At 48.6% G+C, this 5898-nt stretch overlaps 1 long non-coding RNA gene across 1 annotated transcript; it reads right to left on the bottom strand.

Moving 5' to 3' along the window:
* Positions 1 to 293: 293 nt before the first annotated feature.
* On the bottom strand, positions 294 to 3843 carry LOC129384689 (uncharacterized). The gene is made up of 2 exons (XR_011893720.1): positions 3490 to 3843; positions 294 to 788 (listed from the first exon to the last, which is right to left on the bottom strand). It is a non-coding gene; the product is annotated as an uncharacterized lncRNA (long non-coding RNA).
* Positions 3844 to 5898: the final 2055 nt, after the last annotated feature.

The raw sequence follows: 5898 nt of genomic DNA, 5'->3' as shown, positions 1-5898 counted from the left end.
TAAGATACATATATGTAAAATGTATTTAAAAATGTACATACATTACAAGGCAACCTTAGTGGTTTTTCCAGCGAGGTGCGTAGATAATTGTCTCGTTCCTTAATAGGCAAAGGAGAAAGCTGGTATATATACCAGCTTTCTCCTTGTAACAAATAAGTATAGCGATATGGCCTGCACCAAATAGGAAAGTGATGGCAGTTTCTTGCTAATACGCAGTGGCAGGAGCTTTCTGAACGGTTAAAGTCCAAGAGTGAGTGAAGTGCAGGAATGCGTGTTCACAAGAAATATATAGCTCACGTTTAAGGTTTTTATTTACAGGTTGAGCTAGACACAAAAAAAAGATGAGCATTATCAATCCAGAGTTGGCCTAATGAGCAATTTGGTCGATAACGCACGTGTGGACGCAGGAGGTCCCGCCATTCCTTGGATGGAACAAAGCACGATGAATCCAGCCTTCGTTCGGCTCACTGGTGTTCTTCGGATTCCACTCTGCTGATCAGTTTGGTATTCGTCAGGACAATTTCCATCCGTTCTCAATATCACAGCACACTTCAGCCGCGGAATCCCCCGAAGCCTCGTCCAAATCCACCGCCAAATCCACGGCCACCGCCAAATCCACGGCCACCACCGAATCCACGGCCACCGCCGAAGCCACCGCGACCGAAGCCGCCGCCGAATCCACGGCCACCACCGAAACCACCGCGACCGAACTGGGCGGAGGCCAGGGCGAAGACCAGAGCGAGGACCACGAGGGCCACGAGGATTGTCCTGCTGCTGAGCATGGTAACCTGGAAGGGCAGCAGATGGCGCAACTGTTCACATCAGGGCACCGGCGGGAGAATACTGAGCAATGTTTTCGTTCATGTTGCCGCGTTCAAAGTGAGTGAGTGAAAACTTTATTCTAAATGGTCCAGCAATTTGGGCGGGGTGGGGCCATAAGCACCCCAGCTTAGATGACGGCCTCGAGTCCTTGGATTCGGGCGGCCTCCTCGGCGTGCCGGACGGCCCACAGAGAATCGTGGTATTAATGTATTATACATCAACACCTACAATAATAGTAGAATGATATGCTGAAGAAAGAAATATTCAACACACACAATATATATATATATATATATATATATATATATATATACACACACACACACACACACACACACACACTCGTATCAAATGATTAGGCTTATTAAGCGTGGCTCTCAAAATATATAGTCGATGATCAGCGACTATATTCATTTATGTTCAAGTTTCTTTTATAGTGATATAACTGCACCACTATAGAGGTACTTTGAACGCAGTGAGTTTTTGTTCTGCATGCTTTATATATATGGCGCGCAACTTCTATGGCGACATTAGCCGCTACAATGAACAATTACTGTGAAATACATTAATATGCACTGAGAACGAAAATATGCTGCACCTTCAAGAGAAGATGTCATGTAAAGGAATCATTGCATTCTAAATAAACAGCGCAGTAAACAAGAAGGAAACGGCGTTCAATCGTGCAGTAACGGTACAATATAGAAATGGCTTGACAGGTCGTGCACGCAAATCACAGGCACCCAATGGACGCTCACGCGCAGAGTATTAAATCAGGATCTTCCATGATTGCATTGCGCTTAGTGTTACACTGACGGAACTAATCGACGAACATAAGGAACAATACGCGGATGCACGTGACGCAAACTACCAACTTGTTTAATACTGTTTAATAGCGCCTAGCAACTTGGTGGCGCCCTGTAAACAGTGCAACTGCTCTCAGCTACTAGAAAGCACCACAGGAATTGGCACATCAAAAAGAAAAACGTGGCCAGAAATATGGGCAGCGCTTGCGATAGCAAAATAAAAAGAGAAGTGCGGCAGCACTCCGTCCATCAAGCTCATTGAAGCTGAGGTCGAGTTGGCCAGGGCGAACGGGTGTAAGTGAACGATGTTTTTCCGACCCACCGCATCATCACACGTCGTCACATTGTGATATCTTTTTATATCACCCCCCCCCTCCCCCGCCACATCGCCTTGTATATAAGCGGGTTCTTCAACAGTATTAAACAAGTTGGTAGTTTGCGCCACGTACGTCCGTGTCTTGTTCCTTATGTTCGTCGGTGTAACACTAAGTGCAATACAATCATGAACGTCCACCAACTAGCCCCGTTCACTGCTTTACTAAATTTAAATCAAGAGCTCAGTGAACAGTCAGTTTTGATAGAAGTGTATTTCAAATGCTTAACGTTATTTCACCTGTCTGCTGCTTCTGTTAAGAAATTTCAGCACTGTTTCATGGTCATTTATTGTTGGGAACTATGCGATGAAAGCCACAGCGAAGAAAAGTGAATCGGTCAAATTGATTGGTAGCATGCCTAATAGCACATATCCTTGAAGGGAGTTTCTGGCACTTTTGTGTACCGATCGATGACGGTAGATAATTGAATAAAATATCTTAGATACACCCTTGGAAGGGCGTTGCAAATACTGCCGCACCAGCTCGCTGGTGTCAACATTTCACATGGCACTGTTGCGCGTGCCGCCTAACCGGGAAAATACAGTCATGCGAGCGCAGTGAGGGAGCAGGAAGAGCTGTCATTGCAAAACGAACGGTTTTCAGCGATCACAACGCCGCCAACGGAAGCACCATTTTGCATACGGAGGCAACAACGCCTTATCTCCAGACGAAACACGGTAGTTAGAGAAATACTTGAGGAGACATTGAAACTAAGAAGGCTGCAGCGCACTATTCATAGCTACGTGGAGGCTGCGATCAGACACGGAATAGCCAGCATAGCCTGGGTTAGCATATTTGCACCCCAAAGCCACGGTTATCACGCATGTCAGCTTCCCAGGGGTGCAACCTTACATGTAGAATTATTAGCCTTATAGGTACAGGTCAACACCATTCCAATTGACATGGGAGGCATTGCATAACCGAGTGCGGGAAATAATTATCCGATTCGTACTAACTCGGACGAAGCGGTGGTCGTATTAACGGTGCCAACGACAGATAATGCTATGACATTCACTCAAAACAATTCTAAACATGTCAAGTGCATTCTCTAGAAACGAAACATTCATCGGTCATTATGTACCAAGCCTACAGGAGTCCCTGTGGTCGCTTTCCTGTTCTGCTAATCGTGTTAGTGAATATTTAAGAGTGTCAGACAAAAGAATAATGAAAATAAAAATTAAGGGAGCGCGAACCGTTACTGCGACCACGCTGGAGGTCAGCATTATAGAGTAATATACGCACACAACGAGCGTTATAAATATTAATAGGTCATCTGAGAAAAACTAACTGCCCTGCGTTTTCGCAAAGAAAACTGATTTGCAGAATGTTTAATAATATTCTTTTAAAATTTACGGTACAGACTCATAGAATAATTTACACGCCTGTTATAGAATTTAACAGTAGGCATGGGCCATGGTGCTCGAACCCAAATTTAAGATATTTCTGGCTAAGGGTCACTGTGACTGAGGTGATAGAGTCAACGCCAGTACCTGTTGGAGGACGTGCGTTCGTGTAGCGGTCTGCTTCAGGAGACACTTCTGACTTCGACGCGTAAGGTGGTCCGTCTTTTATATCTGCTCCTTCCCAGCAATGAAGGCTACCGCTTCGAAACCTCCTCTCCAGCCGCCATGCCTGCGGGTCAGTTGCCCAAAGGGACAGTAGTCGCGCTTCTTGGCGATCTCCGCCGAGCGCGACGTTACACCCTGCGAAAGGCCCGCAGGGTCACAGCTGCGTAGAAAGCCCGCGGCAATTACGCTAACCCCTTTCCGACGACCTGCTGTACCGGCTATCCCGCTCAGCTTCCACTCTGGGGAGGAAGAGACAACTCATATTTTTTATTCGTTGCCGCATTATATGCGCTCTTTTTATCAGCAGGCCGAACAGGAACCCACTGCTGTGAGCGCACCTCAGATCCATGGTCAATCTAAGCGCAGGCGAACCTCTGCAGGTGTAACTACGAGCGTGTGTGTGTGTTTGTGTGTGTGCGCGCGCACTTGGAATTGCCCATGTCAGGCGATGGAACGTGCGCCGTCCAAGAGAAAACTGCGCGGGGGCAAGGAAGCCCGCTACCAAGCACAAACGTACAAGTCAACCAAGGTGTCGCTCTCCCTTTTCTGTTCTCTCCCTCGCCTGTCGCTTGTCGCTCTTTGTCGACGTAATCGGCCAGCCGGAATCGTCAATGCGCGCACTCTCGCTGAACGGTGGCGCCTTTGTGCTCGCTACTGCCGCCGCATCGTGGCGAATAAGTACGCGAGGTGCGCTCACTCGCAGGGCGGCCGAGGCCGTGACCGCCGGTTTATCAGCGTCCTTCGTGTGCGAGAGTAGCAGTTCTCGGTGCGTTGTTCTTCCTGGGAACGCAGCCAGTTACTGGGGAAGGGAAAGCTGATGGATCGCCGAGTATCGGCGGCAGCTTAGGGGCGTAAATGCACACAATTCCAGAATTGTCTTTCGCAACACGTGCCTGATGGGGCCGCTGTGCTAGCAGGAACAGGGAAAAGATTGTGCTGAGATTGGTTGAAAGGCTGCCGCTAGATCATAATTTACGTTCCATTACTGTCATTTAATATGTACCAGCTTTCGCTGTTAACGCTTGACGATTACGCTCACGCACAGCTAGTTGCTACAGTGTCGAACGTTCAGATGTACCGTACCGTCTTTTTTCACCTGGTCATCGAGAAACTGAGCCCGTCAGCGAAGGTTGCTCGCTCAGAAAGTAAAAAAAGAAAGAAGGGCTATTCCACGCCAAATGTCCCAACCGTTCGAGCAATATACATTTCCCTCGAAAAATTACAAAGAAATTGCACGTATGGGTCGTCCACTCTTAGGGTGAACACGGCTCACTGAGGCCGCGCTCAGCGGGGCGCCAGTGCGTCCGGCGCGGCGGCGCATCGAAGCGGCGCAGGCGCACACGGACCTCGAGGAGGTGCTTCGCGTCGTCTGCTACAGCGCTGGAGCGCGCCGCTCTGGCTTTGCTGTAAAGTACTTCGCTAAGCCCAGGTGAGTGAGCGCCCGAGGCGGCGTTGCGGGAAGGCGCACTTCACTAACTGAAGCATTTCCCAGCTGGTTCGGTCTACAGCTTGCGAACAGCCTACTTAATCAATACACATAAACAGAAACAAGCTTCTCAGCACATAAATCCCCTAGCATATTTTAAATAAGTGATAATGGCAAAAATACAGTCATTTTCTCGCGCTCTTTATTAGGCTGGGGCCATTTTATTTTACTCTCACAGCACTTGGTGTAGTGCATACTGAGAAACCTATTAGGCGCGTTCTTCTTGGTTGGAGTCATCACGCGATGAGCCTAGCACGCCGTTTCGCGCATGATGATGAAGCAACATTTATTGGGCCCGAAATAAATCGGTGGTGCACGCAGGCACCAGACGAGGCGCCTCGTTCCATAGTTACGGGACCCATATGTTCCCAGCAGCTCCTGGCCCCTGTCCGTCAGTCCGAGCTGAATCGGTAGGGCGGGGCTGGATAACAAGGTCTCCCATCGCTCAAGAGGTTGGGGATTGGGGGTGCTAGGGGGAAAGGGAAAGACGGGGGTGTCTTAAGTTCTGTGCACGCTGCCAAGACGTGCGGCAGGGTGCCCTTTTCTCTTCTGCAAAAAGGACAGAGCATATAGTATTCCGCAGGGTACATGCAGTTCATCAGTACGGGATGCGCAAGCAATCCCGCCTGCGCTCGACGCAGGATCGTCTGTTGTTACCTGGTGAGTTTGGGGTGCGGTTATGGCAGTCTGCACCTGTCTGCGCATGTCTTGATACTAGAACGAATTTGCCTAATTGACTTCAGAAAACGACCGAAACTCGCAATAAATTTCGCAGAAAGTTAGAGAGTGATTGTTCCATCACGCATCATCATGTTTGCCATGGATTTTACCTTTAAGGAGGGCAA

Source organism: Dermacentor andersoni, chromosome 4 (genome assembly GCF_023375885.2).
Source record: "Dermacentor andersoni chromosome 4, qqDerAnde1_hic_scaffold, whole genome shotgun sequence".
In the NCBI taxonomy this organism is placed as follows: Eukaryota; Metazoa; Arthropoda; class Arachnida; order Ixodida; family Ixodidae; genus Dermacentor; species Dermacentor andersoni.
This window is presented reverse-complemented; position numbering and strand designations above follow the sequence as displayed.